The 20,980-nt window shown below is 42.9% G+C and overlaps 1 protein-coding gene across 1 annotated transcript in view; it reads right to left on the bottom strand.

Moving 5' to 3' along the window:
* The window catches only part of pkig (protein kinase (cAMP-dependent, catalytic) inhibitor gamma), a 34,587-nt gene extending 17,990 nt beyond the window's left edge, over positions 1–16,597 (bottom strand). The window contains exon 1 of the mRNA XM_030119321.1: positions 16,448–16,597. The gene's annotated coding sequence lies outside the window, so the exon portion shown is untranslated. The remainder of the gene's footprint in view (positions 1–16,447) is intronic.
* Positions 16,598–20,980: the final 4,383 nt, after the last annotated feature.

Genomic DNA, 20,980 nt, shown 5'->3' on the forward strand with positions numbered 1-20,980 from the left:
TGTGATGGAGTTTACATTCATATTTACTCTGCAATTGTTCTCTGCTTATGTACACATGTGGAATATGAGTTGAAGCCTTTCTGTCCCAAAGTTGTGCATGGCAGGTGGCGCTGTCTGTAAAAAGCGCTCTAAAAATGTGGCCTTAGAAGAAGCGTACACCCTCTCCACCCTGCTCACACTGGGAATGGCTCAGCTATTAAATCTGCAGCGGGCGCTATGGAATATTGAGCAGGAGAGATCAGAAAAACAGGAAGTTGACACATGAGAGGCATATTGACTCTGTTTTTTTTTTTTTTTTTTTTTTTTAAATGAAGCAACAAGAGGTCGAATTCAACTGTATGTCATAACTGATGGAAAAGGACCATACCAAAATTACTTTATTTAAAAAGAGTCTCTCCTCCAATTCCAATAAGGTGATGCAATTAAAGAATAATGTAAAACTCTTAAATTTAGACTCAGTTTCATCAATTTTTTATATCTTAATGTTTAAAAAACAAAACATGCAGTGAGTTCATGCATGAAGTTGGATATGTTTTTGGTCAGCTGATCATTTATTGCAGAGCCGCAAATGTGCAGGACATAAAATGATAAGAGAACAGCTGATGACGCACGCGCTCGAAGCAAACAGCGCAGATACAAACGTAGAGAGTTGTGTTGAGCGCTTGCCAAAAGAAGAGGATTCAGAGTTTTGAGAGAAGTTAGGAGGGACGGAGCGTCTCCTCGCTGCTGTGGCTTGCGGGGAATTAGAAGGTCAGAGAAGCAGCGCGGCACTGAGGCAACTGGAGCCTCGGTGGTCAGGAAAATCAATTCTGAAGTTTAGAGACGGCCCGTGTGGTTAAGAGTTTCTGTACGGAAGGTCTCTTCGACTTTGTTCCCCCGGTTAGAAGGATCGGTGTGGCAGGTGGGTTCCTGTTAAACAGCGATAAACCATCTGTCCCGGGGAAAAGCCCGACAGCCTGGATCGAGGTCACAGGAAGTCAAATTTACTCGACTCACTACGGGGACTGTTGACTCACACTCATCAAGAGGTGAAAGCAGAAGAAAACACGACGACTGGGGTTTGCTTATAATTCTTCAAGCCTGATCAGAGGGAGCCTTGAATCAACAGTAATCTTTATGTGAGAGCTTTAAAGGCCAATAAAAGTATACGATAATAACTGATGCTGAGCAACTGCAGTGCGCCCGATACTGAGCAGTGAGGGAAGCAAGAGGTATTTCAGGCTTTAATGACTTCATATCACTGTACTGTTCAGTGATGTGTTGTTTCAGTGAGTGATGAGACCATGAGGAGACATAATGAGAGCATTAATACAGATTAGGGGTTGGACCTCTGGGAAGAAAAGACAGACGCTAGAAGGGAAGGGTAAGATATGAAAGAAGACAAGTCAAGAGCACCGCTAGCAAAGAAAATGCTTTCCAACTCATTGCATTGAAAATATTTCTTCTATTTTCCACAGTAGTGTTGCACTCAGTGAGGATTGTCCTTTTTATATTTAACCACATTGTGACTGATGCTTGAATTGTGTGTAGGAATAATATAAGGAATTAAAATTATAATGATTCTATTATATTTGATTCCGCTACCAGCTGTTCGTTACACAGCTCACTCAGCTTTCAGCATTTGAATATTCTGTCGTATTAATTTGAAGTCCCATGGAATTGGCTCATCTTCCTGTCGCTAGCGTTTTCTGTGAAAAAACAAAATCGATCTGGTGGGTTTGCTTCATCGTGCTCGACTCCACCGCCTGGACTCAGAGGACACAACTCGCTGTTGTCGTGTCAGCCTTCACACAGCTCTCTGCAGAGCTGCAAAAAACACTTGAGTCAGTCCTTCGTTTGTGAATATGACACACATCCCCGACACGACGTGTGAAGTCAGTGGAGTTCCCCTTCAGCTGGCCTGCCCCAGTTCTGCTCGACTGAGGTGGAGCTCAGTTACATCAGGTCACCCTGGACACCTGCAGCAGAGCAGCTTCCCATGAATCACTGCTGTTCTACTGAACGCTCAACAGTGGCGACAAAACTCCAGGGAGATTACTCGCTCCTGATCTGTGACTCCACACCAAACAGACTGACCTGTTTCCAAAAAATGACAAATATTTAATTTAGGAAAGCAAAAAAACTACATTGCAAAGGAGCCGAACCTTGGTCATTTAACCCGTTTCAGCAGATAAAACGCGAAAATAATTCATTTTCAAACATCTTCTCAAAAAAATTGGGTCAACACAATGGCAAACAAAGCACTGCACCAAATTTTTTGCTGATCTGTTACTGCTATGAATTGAAAATGAGCTTCAGTTTCAACATTTGATTCTTCTGATGGGAAGGATTGAGGAGTATACACTTTTTTTCTGTCTTGGATAGACCATATTTTATTCTATTATATCAAAAAACTACTAATTTCACGCATTTGCATTATAGTGCATAATTTAGGGTTAGGGTTATTTAAATTTCTTAAATATCTTTTTTTAAATTAATATTTAAAAGCTTTACAGTGATATAAGCAGGTTGAATGTGAACTTCCTGTCTCTAATATACACAAAGGAAAGCTTGCGAAATGAGCAGGAGGAGGAAAAAATGGCGGCGTGGCTAAAGAGACAGATGAATTGATCAAAAAGAAAAAAAAAAAAGAGTAAAACAACAGAGCTACATAGAAGATGGCTTCATTGAAGCAGTGGACAACATTACAGCTGAATGCATCGTTCCATTCAGTGCAGTGAAAACTTGCACTAGTTTTAGCCTTGTGCACGATATGCACACCAAAAAACATGCTGTCAATCAGAAGTGTCAGACATTTTCATAATTCTGACAAGTTCTACAAATCAAACACAATGTATATTTATTTCAGTGTGTGGCACCATTTTAACTATCAATATTTTCAAGGCAGCGAGAAGAAATGCCGGAGTTACCAGGTACGACTGCCTGGACGGAGACGGGTCGAGTCCTTTAAGTCTTCACATTTGTTAAACAGATGGCAGGATCACACAATAAACACCACCGAGGGCACAGACAGTATTTCTACTACAGACTATGTTTCCTTTTGTTTGCACAGCTCACTTAGCAACAGCTGGGTCAATCAATACCCAGCGCTCACGATGCATCACAATATTAAGATGCCTTCATGCACTGCAGAACCGCAAGATCGGGTGCACGATCCGGGATCCGATGTCGACGGCCGGTGGTAAGTAAGGGTTGTGTTACGGGAGGTATTAAATGTACGACAGAGTCCTGTTTGAGTCCCTGTGGCGAAAAGAAAAACAAACTGAGGCGGATCAATGCTTCACAGTCAGAGAGAAACAACACAACAGCCAGACATATGAGACCGAGTCTGCTCGCCGCCGCCACCGCCGCCGCCTCGGGCTGTCGGGATTTCCCTCATTTGTGTTGGTTTGTGTGTGAATAAGATGGGCGTGACCGATTCCCATCAGCCACCAGTGAATCACACAACCGAGTCAGGAGCAGGTGCTTCAGCTGGACACCAAAATGACGCCACGGCTGCCATCCCCTCCAAAAAGGAAGGGGAGAAAAAGAACAAGAAAAAAAAGAAAAAAAAAAAACTCCCATCTTGATCTCCGAATGGAGCCGCAACTGTCCGTCTGGAGTCTCGTGACTCCCGGGACTCCTCACAGGCAGTGTTGTTACAAAAACAAATGTGTCAGGAGAAACAGATTTCATAATGACTGGGTGCGACAGAACGTACGCAGACGGCACTCGCTGCTCTCGCCATCAAAGCCGGCGAGGAGGATGAAGGTGGCTTCAGACGCTCTGCACGGTTACTCTGATGTTTACTTCACAAGAACAAAACATTTATGAAGGTGTGAAACTGATACATGAAAAAAAAAATTATGCAGCTTCTGCACAGTGATAAAAACTTTCGAGATCATTATAGGATTAGCTGAAAACCAAACTGCTTGGTTTTTGTAGATAAATACTGTATGGATCTTTAAAACTGAATCCACAAACACAAAAACAACTTTAACTGCTTATTAAAGAATATCTACAAATAAAAAGAATAAAATCAATTAATTAATATATCCACAATACAGAAAACTTTCACCCAAACCGTATAAATAAACCTAGAACCACAGAATTCTATTCCATCATCCCAACCTGAAAACCAGAAAGTCTCCACCTGAGCCTGGTTCTGTCAAATGTTTCTTCCTTTCAAAAGGGAGTTTTTCCTTTCCACAGTCACTTATGCTGCTCATGTGGATCTGTTGGGTTTTCTCTGTAAAAGCAGCCTAAAAACAACCATGTCGTATTTGGTGCTATATCAATAAAGCTGAGTTGAATTGAACAGAATAACTGCTCTAAGACCACCTAAATTATTATGCTAAATGAAATCAATATATACAGCCTGAATATATCAAAACCATCCATACATGAACCAATATATATATATAGAGATAATTAAAAAAAAACAACAAGGTTACATATTCATAACAATTTATTGTTTGTGGCAATTGTTCACTAATAAAAAAGACGTGTATTGTCTCTACTGCTGTCAACAAATCCATACAATGGAGAAAAAGCTCAACCTTCAATTTATGGTGATCAACTAATTGATTACTTGTCTGAGCTCTAATTTTGCTGTTCTCTGATAGAGAGGCATCAAAATGGGGTGTGGTGCTTCACTGCTGCCCTGGTCTGATCTTCCTCCCACCATCCATTCTCATTTCTCATTCACCTTGTAAAAACAGCAAATCAAAGCTTCCAGTGATTACACATAGATTGAAGAATTTTTTTTTTTTTTTTAAGTGTTTGAGATTTTCACGTCAACCATTCAATCAACTACCGGCTTGAGCCTGGATGTGGTTCCTGTCTGCTGATCCCTCGACTCCTTCCAGCTTGGTTTTTTTATCCCTTCAGCGCAGAGGGTTCACGAGGATGTGCAGTGGTTAACTGCTGGGCTGGTCCGTGATTTTCCTCCCACCGCCTCTTCTATCTGTTCTAATTCTACTGCAAGGTTGCCCGTTTCTATTTCCGTACGCACATTTAACAACACAAGACCTCAGCAGGAAGCAGGTGGTTTGCTTGCCGGTCTTGTTTATGCCCTATCTTTTCCCAGGCTCTCGACGCACACTCCGGAGGCTGAACGAGACCCTTGAGCCGACGAGGAGGAGGAGGAGGAGGAGGCGGCGGCGGAGGAGGAGAACGAGGACGAAGCAAGGACGAGCGGTAGGTGAGGGGACGGGAGATGAGAGGATGGTAGAGGTGTGAGGGGCAGAAAATGAGCAGATGATGAGCGTGAGGACGGGAAGCAGATGAGGACATGGAGGAGAAAAAAAAAAATCACGTGGACGACGAGCGGGTGGAGAGGGAGGACGAGAGCTGCAGAGCAGGAATGCACGCATGTTTGTTTTCTCTAAATACAGAAATAATCTCTCACAGGCTCCAGTGTTTTCATTACTTTTCGGGGAAACTTTTGAGAAACACGATACGCCCTCCTCTGCTATGCTCCACTGGACCGCCATTAAAACAATTTGTAAGAGAGTACCGGTTGACGGTTGCTTCTGCACCACCTGTTATAGAAATTTCACCCACAAATCGCTCATCCTCACTGGAACAAAATAACACAGAGACCACATTCAGTCCGAGACCGCTCACTCGCAAAGCTGGAAATGTGATTACACTCACCGCAACCGCTCCGTTTGAGCCGCATTCAAAATAACTGCGAGAAAATAGACTCGCTGCTCTCACCTGCACCGGCGGCCTCGCTGCATCTGAGGCTTGCCAACTAATTCCACTCAGCTGCATCATCACACTTTTCTCCCACATGTCTAGGGAGGATGTGGGCGTCATGTGATTCGATTTGCTGAGTTGACGGGGATACAAAGGCGCACACATAACTCTCTGAACGCACGCTACAAGAGCCCCTGTAAGCACGGCACTTTTCTCCCAATCTGATGCGAAAACCATCGTTCATGACGGCACACAAGACTGGAAGCTTCGGCTTGGGTCTAATTAGACACCAAAACAAACGTGAAACCAGTTTGAGGAACAGCAGTGGATGAATAGCTCAGATATTTCATTCTTACGTTACACAATAATTACTAACATTACAAAAGACAGATCTGCATTAGGCTGCGCTTCATTACACTGTGAATTCATGCCTCGCATGTAAAAGTATCAGACCAATCAGATGGAGCCCTACCGCCCTAGATGCTCACCCACTTTGATTTGAAGGTTTGAGGTCAAAACGCAAAGTTATCTCAAGCAGCTATATTCCATTCTACACACTAGAATGGAAGAAAAGGAAATGGATAGGGAGAAAAATTATTAGCTAGAAGTGGTTTTGCATAAATGTGACCACAGCAAGGGTCTTTTATTGTATCAATACCAATGTAAAGATGCATTCCTCACACTTTGCTTTGGCATCTGGTTGAGGTTGAGCTACTTTTCCCTACATTGGATGCTCTATTAGGGAGATTAATTGAGAGGTACATGTCCTCTTCATAAGGTCACAATATATATCAAAGTTTCTGTGGGATCCTTAATAGGCTAATAAATTAAAAAAAATACATTTTGTAATGCATTTGTGGGCCTTACGTAACACTTAAAGGTAAAATTGTAGTGCTGCTTTTCCATTAGGCATTCTAAGCTTGGCAATCGGAACATTTAGACTAAAGTAATGACTAAACTAATTGGACTTTATTAATCCTCTAGAAGATTATTTATTCCTTTCCCCCCCCCCATACTGACCAGTCTTACAGAAGGTGAAGCTACATTACGGCGCTCCAGACAGCTGACTGGGGTAAAGGGTCTTGCTCAGGGACCCAATCCTACTTCCAATCTTCCAATTCTAGGTCCACTTCTCTAACCTCGAGGCCATTACTGCCAAATTTCAATTCGAAACAAAATTGTTCAAATTGTTAAAGAGCTTAAATCTGGTTTCTTCACTCCTGGGAGTGTCACATCAACATGAAACTGGTCATCTGTGCACAAAACATACAAACATGCATTTAACACAGATGGATTTGAGGCACAGCTTGTTTCTACTCACTATGCTGGTGATGCAATGAAGCATGTGTGAGTTTTTTTTTCCCTGAGAAAACAGGCACTGCAGCAGTTTTTAGCAGCCACAGACAGTCTGACTTTGCCCCTTATATCTACTTCCTGATTTTTTTCAGGTTTTTTAGTTTTCACAGCTCACGTGCAGCATGTCTGAGTAAGCTGGATCCAGAGTTACTCCTTCCAAACACACCCAGACACCGATTCATGTTCAGTCAACAAATACACTGAATTTTTGGCTGAAATGTGCTCATGTACAACGAAAAATGTAAAATCAGTCACCCAAATGATGGATCACTAGTACCCAAGTGTCCCAATACTAAGCTTATGCTTTGAACTAAGCCCCTTTGATAAATGAACAATCACCCAGGGCGTAAACTGTCTTCAGCTGTTTGCCTTCAGCCTGCCGAGCCCTGGTCGCTTTATATCAAAAGCCATTATATACAGGAGAAATGAATCGATTTGCTAAACTGATTCAATGAAACAGCGCATGAATGTTTAGTCAATAGCTTTGTCCAAAGTGTACACAAGTGGTGCCATGATTCTGGCTGCACAGCTCTTTGTAATAAATCCAACTACAGAGAATATCATGTGGATTTCATAATTAGGCCGAGCGTTTCTATTCCCCTCCTCACTCTTGGCAGCATCAATTAGTGACTGATTACAGCTATAAAATCAGTAACGCAGTACGGAAGCCTCTACAGACTTGTTAGTCCTGACAGTCTCAACAGTTGGAGACCTTCAGCTCTGCCGTCGCTCGCTGTGCTGCTCATTAAAACCACGGTTAGCTTTAACATTATCCAAAGCCGTTGTTCTCCAGCGAAGCGCGGCTCTGTTATTATTTCACAACACCCCTGTTTACTGAAGGAGGAGCGCCTCAGTAATCCTCCACTGGCTCAGTCCTCCGACAGCAACACGAAGGACGCCTGACTGCAAGTATAGTTTGTTTTTTGTAGTTGTAGTTTGCACGTTCACTCTGGGCATGCATGGGTTCTCTCTGGGACCTGTAGTGTAAAAACATGTATTTGAGGTTGAGGCACTGCAGAATATGTTGCCAATTCATCGCCATGGCTGTCAACACGTGCAATATACATATAGCAAAAGATTGACTGAGCTGTAATAAATTACGTTTGTATGCATAATGCATTCATGCGCTGTAAATTCATGACGACAGCAACATGATTAATCGCAAATAAAGGTTAGAAATAAATGTAAACACTGTGCTACCTGCTAACCTAAACTCTCTGAAGGGATGGCTGTGGGTGTGTGTGACTTTCTCTTTCTCTCTCTCTCTCTCTCTCTCTCTCTCTCTCTCTCTCTCTCTCTCTCTCTCTCTCTCTCTCTCTCTCTCTCTCTCTCTCTCTCTCTCTCTCTCTCTCTCTCTCTCTCTCTCTCTCTCTCTCTCTCTCTCTCTCTCTCTCTCTCTCTCTCTCTCTCTCTCTCTCTCTCTCTCTCTCTCTCTCTCTCTCTCTCTCTCTCTCTCTCTCTCTCTCTCTCTCTCTCTCTCTCTCTCTCTCTCAGATTGGCAACCTGTGCACGTTTATCCTGGTTTCACCCATTGTTAGCTGTGATTGGCTCCAATGCCCTCATGACCCTGAATCTGACAAGCGATGAAAGACATGGCTTGCTGGATCCTTATATTTGATGAACTCAGTTCTCTGGTTCCACAATAAGAAATGGAATAAAGTCTTATTATATGAATGTCAAGCAAAGTTTAATCACTGTCATCCTTTTCCTTTCTAGTTCCTTTTAACAGCCTCCGATCAACGCAGCTCATTGCTTTTTCTCCTCTGGGGTTTGGATGAAAACCTTTTCGGAAAACATTAAAACAATTTAAAGCAAACTGAGATTTACCAAAGTGGATCAAACAGAAGCAGAAAGCGACTCACGAGTCTCTGATTCGCTGTCAAACAGGGCAGATCGTGTTGTTCTTTTTACCCTCGAGGGTTTTTCCTGTCTCATCACTTCAGCGGTTCGCTGGTTTTAACACTTTACTCAACATCACACAGAATTTAAAATGGGCCACTCCTTCTAAAATAATTAAAGCTCATTTTCATTTTCCCTTAAAGAGAGATTCTCATCAAATTATCCTCCACCGACCTGCTGGGCCAAAAATGGACTTGTCTATTTTACTTCCAAACCAGTTCACACGGATGATGAACCATTTACATAATAAGACTTGATTAAAAATCCTCTTCCCAAGCAAAATGAAAACTGTGTTTACTCAACACCTCAATCAAATCTGTGAAATCTGTGCAGATGATGTGAGCCAATCCATCTGAAATAAGGTGTAACTCAGCTTGTCACATTAAATCCGCTGGCCCCACGCTGACAGGCAGGTGTGTTGCCGCTGTGAAATCATTCCTGCTAAAAAAAAACAAGGTCACACTATACATTACGAGGCATACAAAACTGTGTGTATAGATCTGGGTCTCATATGCAACCTTGACAACACCAACCGTTACCCATTGATGTTCATCAAGTGAAGAGTGGCGGCAGCGTAACCAAGTACGCAGTCTGCAAGCACAAAAACAAGACTTAAGGATAGCATTAAGCACAAAGCAGTAATGCTATGAGGATCCCTGTTTGCTGCCAACGCAGCCCTGATCAACTGAGGCACGGACTCTACAAGCCCTCTGACACGACCATGTTGGCAGCACTTCTGTGAGCTGCAAGGTCAGGGGTTCCCTAGGTTGGACTTGTTTCTCTATCAGACTCCACAAATACTAGACTGGAATCAAAATCTGTCGATCTGGGAAATCTGGAGATTAAATCTACACCTCTTGTGTTCCCAAATCCATTTCTGGCCCATTTTTTTTCCCCTTTGTGGGAGGGTGTGAAAGACAGAACATTGGCATCGAGTCAGTCCCCACACAACAAACTTTGGCCTAGTGTGCTCTGACAGAACCAGCAGTTCTGCAGCAGTTTGAGCTCTGTCTGTTGGACCAAGCACACAGGCCAAACCTGTATCAATAACCCCACTTGTCCACCGATTTTTGTTGCATTGATCACTTCTAGATACTGATCACCGAGAACTGGCCACACCTTACCAAAGCTGCAGTTCTGGAGATGTTCTGGCACAGATGAAGTCAAACTCTCTCAAACACATCAAAATCACGAGCCCTAAAATAATACTCTCTCCTAAACAGATATTTTGTATCCAACATTCAGCAGGGGCATCAAACTCATTTAATTTCACGGCCCACATAAAGCTCCATTTGACCCAGAGAGGGTTGGAGCAGTAAAATGACAATATAATAATCTATAAACAACCACCACTGCAGACGCTTTCCATATTTTCTCTTAGTGCAAAGAAATGTGAGAACATGAAGAACATGAAAATTCAAACCATATAATCTGACAAAGGTGAAATTTTAACAATAAATGACCCAACGTCCTCTCCCCTCATGGTTTAAAGGCTTATTTGTAATGTTTGTATGTCGCTCCTACCTCAGGGCATCATGATCTGTAGTTTGAGCTCTCGCTGACATCGAGGCCATGGCAGGCGTGTTTTCATCGTGGTTACTGTATTCTATATTTCACTGCTGACCCACTTTAACAAATAAGGAAGAGCTGAGATCACTGATGCAGAATTATTTGTAACGATCAGTGAGTCCCATGTACTGGTAGCATGCTCTCATGGAAAAATGAATGCTTGGCAATACTGTGTCCACGCTGCTTCTCACATACGGTGTTGTTTATGTACATCTAAAGTGGTTGCTGCTGTAGCATCCATCTCCTGCAGTGAATATTGCATGCTTGAGTACTGCAGGTGTGTGCTGCAGTTTGGGTTTTGCAAACCAAAAAGAATTTTGTCACCTCGTGTGAGCAGCAGACCTGCTGTACATGTGAGGACAAAACGGGGACACGGGTGATGAGATTTAAAGATAGAATTCATATTGTAGATTTCCACAACAAGTGGAAAAGATGAGAAGCTCTTCAGAAAATTTTAATTCATTGAGTCAATTCCGATATATCTTTAAAAAACGCTAGTGAAAACACTGTGACTCTTTGAGCAAGCATAAGCTGGGAGGTAGGGAGGAAAACTCCCTTTTAACAGGAAGAAACTTTCAAAGACGAAGAAAAAGTGGACATCTCTCTGCCCAGAGGCTTTTTATTCCTGCCATTTCAGCCGTGCAGGCCGCTATTCTCCGAAGCAACATCGTTTTGTAGAATATTGCAGCAAGTTGAGCATTAAGTCTAAAAGGTTACTTCACGGTGACCACACAACGCTGTTTTGGTACAGAGTATCCCTTTGCTAAGCCCCTCAAATTGCCGTAATGATATAGCGCGGTGATGCTTCTCTTGAACTACCTTCCTAAACTCCACTGCGACGGCTGCTTCACCACTCCAAGGGTTTTTACCGCTGCAACAAAATCCTATACAAAAATCAGAGTACAAATCAAACACACAGATAATAGCACAGATAAACTTGTCAACATAACGACATGCAAATATTGCATTCATACTTTATGTTAACCTTTAAGTGACCAAAACATAATTTATTGCAGTTTTAGAATTATAAAAATCGACGAGCCTCTGTCTGCTCCAGCCCATCATCAGTCAGCCATGCACTGTGCGCTTTTGGCCATCTGAGATGACAGACAGGAAATCATGGCAATATCCTTTATCACGGCTTTAAATCTGTGCCGTATGTCATACAGCGAGACGAGTTGAGGGACGGCTGCTATATCGCAGTCACGAAACTACAGACATCCCGAGATCCTCTCTTCAGATTGTCAGAAACTTCACAACCACACAGCACGGAGCTTTGAGCTTTGGATGCTGGTAATCTATCATAATGCAGCAGAAAATTACAAAATGATCAAAGTGGCACACCAAACGAGAGTTCATAGATTTCCAAGGAAGTGAAATACTGAACTATGGTCAAACACTCGCTTTTCCTTCTAAATAAACGCTTTGTTTTGTATGTTGATGGCATCAAGAGAACACAGTCTTTACTGTACATTCAAATTCGCTATCGCAGTTATCGCCAAATTTAGAAAGTATAGAAGCTGATAAACTTGTCAGACTTGCTGTTGAATCACTCAACCTGTAGAAACCTTCAGATAGAACAAACAACAGCGATGTGCGACATCAGTGTGATAATCCAACATAACATCCATCAATCTATCTCATCCGAGCAGGAAAACCAATCCGAACTGACAACGTGAAGCCAGGTTCGGGCCTGAACGTGCAGGTCCTCAATTCACACCAGGGGCAAACACGGAGACAAATACTCACGTTCATATCTATCGGGTGTGGGAGAAAACCAAAGAACCAGAGGAAAATCCATGCATGCACAGGAGAACAGGAACGCCACGGAGCAGCCCCAACATGACAGGAACAGCTTTCATCACGTGTGACTATTATGTCTGCTGCTATTTTTAGCGCCTCCATTGTTGATTCATCACACGTACCTGTGAACCGACACCATTCTCCATCACCGTTATTAAAATCCAAAAACAGATAATGAATTTGGTCGGCAGTGCCGTTAGCAAAATTAAACTTTCAAAGGTGCTTCACAGAGAATGATGGTATGAAAACAGACTAATGGAGAAATCCAGTTAATATGAATAAACCTCGTGCAGGTCTGCTACAAGTATTCCTCTTTAATATTGTTCTTGTGCGTGATTAATCATTGTAAATTAGACTCATTATACAGATTTCTTTACAACCAAAAAAGGAGAAAATCAGTTTTGATTTAAGGGATGAACAGGGAGGGGGTAACTGCCCTGCCTGCTTGTTATAACCAGCGTCTCTGACAAAGGTCTGCAGTGCATCAGAGGGATGTTTCCATCTGTCACACGAGACACTAAAGGCTGGGGTGATGGCACTCATTTTCTCCTCCTGGGGAAGGCAGGAAGCTAAAAACAGAGGCGCTTACAGCCTCTGAGCACAGGGCAAAGAATGTGGTTGGAGGTCAGCGCAGTTGAACTGACAAATCCCGCTGCACAAAATATGTACACATCGAACCCGTGATTATACAGAGGAGACACAAAAATAGACCATGAGCACTGCCTTCGCATTGTCCACTGACTCAGACACTGGCTGTTGCTTTCTGATCCCTGTTATCTTGAACGTGGCAGAAAAGGTCTCCGGGCAGAATCTCAAAGAAATCTAGAAGGCATTTGATCTTATTCTGAGAATAGACGGCTATTTTTAGCTAAAGCATATAATGTGTTCTGTCCTTACTGCAGAAAATCTTTGAATGTATGTGCGTCGGATTGCCACTGAAGGACCGCACGCTCCGCTTATGAATGCACACTGCACATTGTTATGTGTGTGTGTGTATGGAGGAGAACTGGTTCAACCTTCAGCCGCACTGCAAGTGGAAAAGAGACAAAGCTGTCTGGGAGTGATGGGGAAAAAAAATCCTGTTGGCTGCTTACGGAAAAACAAGTGAAGCAAGTTAAACACTGCAATGTATCAACCCCCTTCCTAAAGGGCATCGCGGTGTGTCATCTGTGGTCTCGCAAATTGAGACGGCTTTTAACATTCTAAACCCTTTAATTCCAGCAAAGTTAAACAGAGACAAAATTTGCGTGGTCACTGTCGTGATGAGCTGCTTTGTATCAACCTGACAGGGTCACAGCGTCTCCAGGTAAACAATGTGGAGTTAGCCTGAGTGTGGCGAGCTGGCAGCAGCGATGGAGAAATCCAAATTGCTGGAGTTGAATGTGGTTGTGCATTGCTCCAGAGGAGATATTATCTGCCAGTTTATTCAGACACTGGTGTGCAGCAACAACAGGCAACCCGAGATAATACACATTTTCAGATCCTCAGTATCGCTAAACCCAGAACCACCATGAAGATATGCAGCAAACAGCAAAGCATCACCAGTGTAGCGCCCTAACAACAGTTTGAGTAAAACGCTGCATTACATCCACAAGCTCTGACTATTTCCACATCAAGTTTCTTGGCCTGCATGTAAATCCTACAACAATGGTTACCTCCAATTAATGATTACCTGAAGGTACAGGTGGTGTAAAACGTCACTCAAGCACATCGTCTGACGTGGAGTTGTCAAGTCCGATTCAGTGGAGGGTGACAGCAGTGTGCCGTCAAAACTAACAAGTTCATGAAATCCAGATCACTGCCTTGAAATCATGCAAAATCTGAAGGAGCCTAATCAGAAAAGGACGACCCACAGTAACCCCCCCGCCGCCCCGTACTGCGTGTGCTAAATGCAGGCTGTGAGCGCAGCAATACGAGGGTCCAAATGTTCTCAGGGTAATCATGTTATTGTTGGCAGCACTCAGCTCTTAGCTGATGTGCCTTTCCACTTACTGAAGGAGTTGGAGGAGGAGAACGGCGCTGGAGAGCATTTGCTCATGCAGCACTGCAGATAACTATAACTGTACTATTGCACAACCCGATTACTCACGATCCAACCGTTCTCCGGATAACAGGTAACACATCAGAAGATGTGCAGAGGCCCGAGAGCCCGAGTCCTCACCGCGGTCCACGTCACCCGCACGGGCGGGCTTTTAACTGGCGGACATGCTGCCGTCTGCCTTTGTGCTTCTCGTACGTGCGACTGAAACGCGGGAGGTGAAGCTCTGCGGGGCGCGTTCCAAGGTCAGCGGGTCGTGTGCGTCTCTCTCTAGTAGCGGGGCTTTTCTAGCATCACTGCTCTCTCTGTCCTGGCCGCCCTCCAATCCTCTTGGCCATTTTGATAGATAACAGACCATGTTTGGTTAGCTGGTACAAAGAGAGGAGGACGAGGCGGAGGGGAGCTGCGCCCAAGGAGGCCGCGTCCGACATCAGGCAGAACGGACTGTGCAAAATTTAATACTAAAATTAATCAGGTAGAATAATCCTCTGTGACATGTGATTTTTTTTCTTTCTCTTTTTTTTTCCCAGCAGGAAAAGATGACAGGCAGCACATATGCTATGAAATCTGACGTTTCAGCCGGTGGATGATGTTTCCATCTGAAACTGTCTCACAGATCAAATGTGAGCAAACAAGAGTCATTTTGCAACAAAACTGCATCAGATTTCCAGAATTAAAAGTTAAAATTTACAAGAATTCTTTGTCATATTTTTAAATCAAGACAAAGAAAATGTGTTTGGTCTAGTATTGCAGTAAAACAGAAGTAAGTGACAAAGTCCCTAAACGTAACTTCAACTCAATTGTTTTTTAAGGATACAATTTTTTTTTTTACTTTATTCTCATTTCTCTTTTGGCATTTCATTTTGTTAGTTTACTATTATACTTTCTTGTTTATCCTAACAGGTTTTATATTTACATTACATGTATTTGGGTTCCAAACTCATTTTTAGCTAATTAATAATGATAATTTTATTTAAGAATTTACCATGTTTGTCTCTGTAAAAAGGTATTTCAAGGTCAATTTTCTCTCTTGATTCCTGTATCCATTTACAATAGATTCTCAGTATTTATATAAACCTACATAAGCTGCCTGTTTTTTCCTTGCAGAATCCAAGCATGCAACAGTTCATCCAAGCCATTAAACACTGAAAGGCGACACACACATCACCGATGCAGACTGTTATTAGTTTGTTAGAGGTGTGCCTGTCCAGACATGCTTTGTCCCAGCTGTGTTTACCCAGGCAACTTGTTGTTGTGCACTGCCACAGAGCCAGGCAGGGCCGCCGCTTCATTCTGTGCACCCAGTCCGGAGACCACTTCTGCTCCCACCCAGGTCAGTCCACACTGAAGCAAACCATCACAGGCAGGCAAGAGGCCAGTGTTTATTTTCACCAGCCTGCATGCCCAGTAACGATGGCACTCGCCCAGCAACACTCATGCAAAGTAGGGGGTCCAGGACTGCTCCCCCCCCCCCAACCAGCCTCCTCCATACTGCTGCTGCTGCTGCTCATGATGATGATGATGATGAATCTCCACACTGGACTGACATGCTTTCAATTCACCCAGCAGCCGGATTGTTGCTGTCAGCGCCGCAGCGTTATTTTATAGAGTTGGGAAATTGGAGTTGATTTGTGTTTCGGCGGAGGGCAGCTGATGAAAGACGAGAGGAGAGGAGAGGAGTGCTTTCCAGAGCGAGCCGGGCTGTCATTAGTTGCACTGAATGCAGCAGCGAAATGTGTGGGAGGGACGTGCATGCATGCCAGCCCGTGTATAACTGTACACACACAATACACACACACACACACACACACGTATACTCAGAGGCGGCTGGAAATCATGCACACAATGCGAATATCATTGACTTTCATTAGGTAATCCCGACATAAAGAGGAGGGGGTTTGGGTGAAACATGTATTGTCTGTTTCTATCGCTGGGGCTGGATGGAGAGAGGGGGGGGGGGGGATAAAGGCTTTTTAAAAGCAGGCTGGCTTCGTGACTCTGCAGCTCTGCGGCTGCTTACTTCCACAGCACAGCTCCATTTTTTTTTTCCTGCGCCTCAGACATCACAAGCCCGGATGCAAACAAAGCGGCAGTACTAACCTTGGTCGGGTCGCCGCCTCTTATCCACTTGTTACAATGGGAACGCAACACCATGGATCCCCCGTTAAGTTTGCTGGCAGTCGGACAAAAACAGCAAACCGGAGCTGAAGCCGAAGCGGAGCCCCGGTGTGGATTCACACAGCAGGGAGATGAGAGAATAAAAATAAAAAAAAAGAAAGAAAAAACAGGAACTGTGCGTAAAAAAAAAAAAAAGGAAAAAGCCTGGGTGTTTCCCTCAGAGAACCGTCCGCAAACACGGAGGAAAGGCTCTGTCTTCAAACAGCTGTTTTTCCAAAATGGAGTTAGCCGTGATTGAACCAATCACAGAGAGTCTGGAGGCTCCCGCTCCTCCCGCTCCTCCTGGGGGCTGGAGCCGAGCCTCACTGCGCTTCCAGGGCGCAAAACACCACGGCACCGCACTACTACCTCTCTGCTTCCAGGTGAGGGATGGCGCTTTGTCTGCCTTCATGTGGCCGCAGCTTCATCTTATTCAGGGCGCTCATCAAAAGCAGCGGAGATGTGATTTGTAAGCTGGGGGAGCACCAGATGGTTTGGGATGCTGTCTGGAAAACAGTTTGCTGCTCTGCACATTTAGATTAATGCAGGACAGAATGTACAAGAGGCACACTGGGGGGCACAGTCTTAAAACTTTGTATGCAGTTCTAATACATAACAACAACAACAAAAAAAAAAACCTGCTGCTTGGGGGTTTGGCTTTTGCCAGTTCTGCAACTTTGTCATCCACGTCTAAAGATTTGATGAAGCCAGTGCCAGTCCTGTGAGCCTCTCCTGGCACAAAGCTGACCTCAAATAGGTTTTTAGTAGCTTTAAAGCCCAAATACTAATCCCTCTATAGCCATCTGTGAAACTCCCCCTTCCAACTGCAACAATCCGGGACCCCATGAACATATACTACATATACTGTCAGTGTTTCAGACAGGGCTCAAATAAAGGGGGTTCCACCATATTATCATTATTATAGACCCATCTCTGCCAAGGGAAATACCATCCTGACCCACTGGGTCACCTTCCCAGTCCTGGATCACGTCTAGTCCGGTCATTGAGTCCCTGACATAAAATGGATTTTACGCTTACTACATTTATTTAACACTTCCAGTCTTCATCTTATTTTTTTTGTATGTGATCATCAAAACCAACAGACTCCCAGCTGGGATGAGATTTCCAAGCTGGTAAACACCAGATGCTTTTATGTGCTGGAATGTAAACAGTTTGTTGTGCACATTCAGACTAAAGCAAGAGGGAATCATACACCCAAGAGGCAAAGCTTCAAGTGGGGTGGGGTGGGGGTTCACCGTCACACACCCCGGGGTCGTGGGGTGACTCAATCCTGGGTCATGCCCTGTCTAGTCTCGGTGTCTCTTCTCTACAAAACCTTCAATGTAAGTAAACTATCAGTACAAGCAACTTGTTTACTTTTGTGTTCAACATACAACCTGTATAACCATGATTATATCTCCAAATGTACAATAAATACAATGTATTGGGTGGGTGGTAACATTTACAATTTGTTTCCCCTTTTTAATGTAACATACAATGTAGTTGTTTTTTTTCCCGTTTTTTTCAGTGCAGATTTATGAGGCATGATATCTAAGATGGTCTATACCCTGCTGCAGGACTAGTGGTCTAACCTACCAGGATGATCTGGACTGCAGAGGACTGGGGAGCTGTATTGTGTTGTAGTGGTTAGAATCAGGGGTGGGTACCATATGGAGGCTGCTGTGGAGTTCTGTGGGTATCTCTCTTTGTTGAACAATGTGTTTGGCGTATAGTGACGTGTAATGCTACTGATCTCCTGTCAGATAAAGGTAAAGCCACAGCTAATGAAAAATGATGTATGGATTTTTTTTTCTTTTTTACAAAAGCCTAATAGAGTAACCCTAATATTTTATGGTGAGGAAAAGGAGTTGTAGGTATTTTCTTTCAAATTACAACAATTTTTCCTACATGTTTATTCATTTTTGTTCTCTTTTCTTTAATTTTATGCCTCACTGATCATCCCGAGAAACAAAATTTTCCTTCCTGTGAAAGCATGAAAGTGACAATAAAGACCTTGAATCTTTAATTAAAGTCATCAAAGCAGACAATATTCCTTCTATTTCCTACTGAACAAATTTCTTTTCTGAACTCTTGATAAGAAATGTGCGAGTAAAATACCGTACATATTCAAGAATAACAGTAAAATGCCCCCCCCCCCCAAAAAAAAAAGCATAAATATCTACATTTTAAAATAGTGAAACATTTTGCTTCTGCTAAGAGGAATAGAAATAACTCAGGAAATGTCAGTGGATGCTCACAGGCCTGCAGTTAGGTTTGCTATCAAGAAACTAGATCATCAACAATAAACACATATCCTCTGTGTATGTTCGAAATACACAGAGTATTGGGATGATATCAACTTGTCCGGGAAACACCAACTATTCAGCATGAGCAAACATCGTCGACGGTGGAAAAGAAAAACTCCCTTTTATGGAAGAAACCTCAGCAGAACCAGGCTCAGTGGTGCATTCTGCTCTTCTGCTGTGGATAGAATGAGAGAAAAGGGGGGAGGGCAGAGACACAAAGCAAAAGAAAAAAATATCATCAGAAAGCAAATAAATCTGAATTACCAAATTCACCAAAATTTTTTTCTGAAATTATTTTTAATCTAGTTCTGAAGTTTCAATCTAACCTGCAGTGTTTGAACAATGATTTACAGACAGACACAAAACTTCCACCAACACACATTTCTTTAAAAAAGTACAGTGTTAATATATTTTTCCTAAGGAGTTGATCCATAAATAGACAGACTTGATGGATGGATGGATGGATGGATGGATGAACGGTCACCTGGTCCAGTTGAATCCAAGCTTACCACTCGTGTGAATGATGCAGACAGTTTCTTGAAGGTTGTTGAGTTTTCTTCTCTTTTTGTTTTTTGTTTTTTTTTTGCAGTTGGTTAATGCTGATGTCTGCAGGCCTGGTCACTGATGTAGAGCCTCAGTATTTTGGCAGTCACACACTCTGAATTGAAAATCTTAGCAATCCTATTCTGTGGAAAATAACAGTGATGGTAAACAAGTTTCTACTGATCAGCAACTGTTGTGAAAATATTTCCAATATCAGTAAAATTTGTTCCAACCATCTGAGTCAAAATATTCTGTTTGCTAAACAATGACATTTTCTCGAGCCAGGACTGTTTATCCTGTCAAGATAATCAAATATTTTATTGGTGCAAAACACCAACAGTTTTTTCAATTGGGATGTAGTGTTTTTACAGAGGCAGAGCAGATATTGAGTCAAATTTCCAACAACAACAAACAGAAGTGCGGGTTTGTAAATAGGTAAGGAAATTATTTAGTTTGTTTGAAAATAAATGATATTCTCTTCTCACAGGTCGTGTTTTCTCCTACAGTCTGCTGCCACAGCTGATGGCTTGAACTTGAATGAATGTGAGTTTGTGTGTGTGTGTCATCGTATAGGCTTTACCGGAACTGGTTGAAATGTAGTAGATGGATGGATAAAACTGAATTATCTTCCTCTAGTTCCTCTGTTAAAATGTTATTTTCAAACTTTGAACCTATCACAGCTAATACATAGAGAGACACACATCCATTCACACTTATGTTAGACTTAACCTCAATAGTTATCTTAACCTGCATAGCTTTGCTGAGTGCCGGGAGAAAACCCATGCACAGCACAGGAAGAATGTGAAAACTCCAAACTGAGGCCAAAGAATGTGTGAAGCACTCCATCACTGTCCAGGCCATCAGAATGCTGGGATGAGCTCCAGCGCCTGGCGACACTGAAGTTGGATGAAGTGACGCAAAAGACGGATGGAAGGTTAAGCTTGTCAGCTTTTCACAGGAGACGCTCCACAGCTGTGTTTGCAGACCGAACCGAGCTCCTTCCCCCGGTAAATTAAACCGTGATCCAGAGGAGTCGCTCCGCAAACAATCTGGCCTTTTTCCTCTTTTGTCTTCTTGCAAACTTCTTCACATCGGCCTTATTTGCTAAATGAATGTCATGGAAACAGCAGACCTACAATAGCAGTGTGGGCTGTGTGGAGTTAAAATAAAGTCAAAATCTCATGAAAGAGACAGAACAAATTAATGAGTTCTGTGAGAGCGCTCCAGATGGCGCCGGTCCAGCAACAAACCAGCAGTCTCACCAGCCAAACTTATTCTTATCAGGACTGTAGGACACAGCTCTTGTTGTTTAGAAGACATACTTAAAGCGAGGGATCACATGATTCACGAAACCTACATGCAGAGCCAATTATTATAGAGCTTAAGAATGCCATTTCATCCCCAGTAGAAATTATTAACACATTTTTGTTTCTTTCCACTTTAAGGCAAAACCAAACAACTACTATTATGCATATTTCAGATTTCCATTAACCTTGTCTTTGTTTGAACACGTTACACTATTGTAATTAAAACTTAAAAAAAGAATGATAAGGAAATACCCATGACAGTTTGTTGGCTTATTGGTTGAAGGCTGTACTACTTAATGTTTATGTATTACGAACACAAT

The sequence above is a fragment of the Salarias fasciatus genome, chromosome 20, assembly GCF_902148845.1.
Source record: "Salarias fasciatus chromosome 20, fSalaFa1.1, whole genome shotgun sequence".
Lineage (NCBI taxonomy): Eukaryota > Metazoa > Chordata > Actinopteri > Blenniiformes > Blenniidae > Salarias > Salarias fasciatus.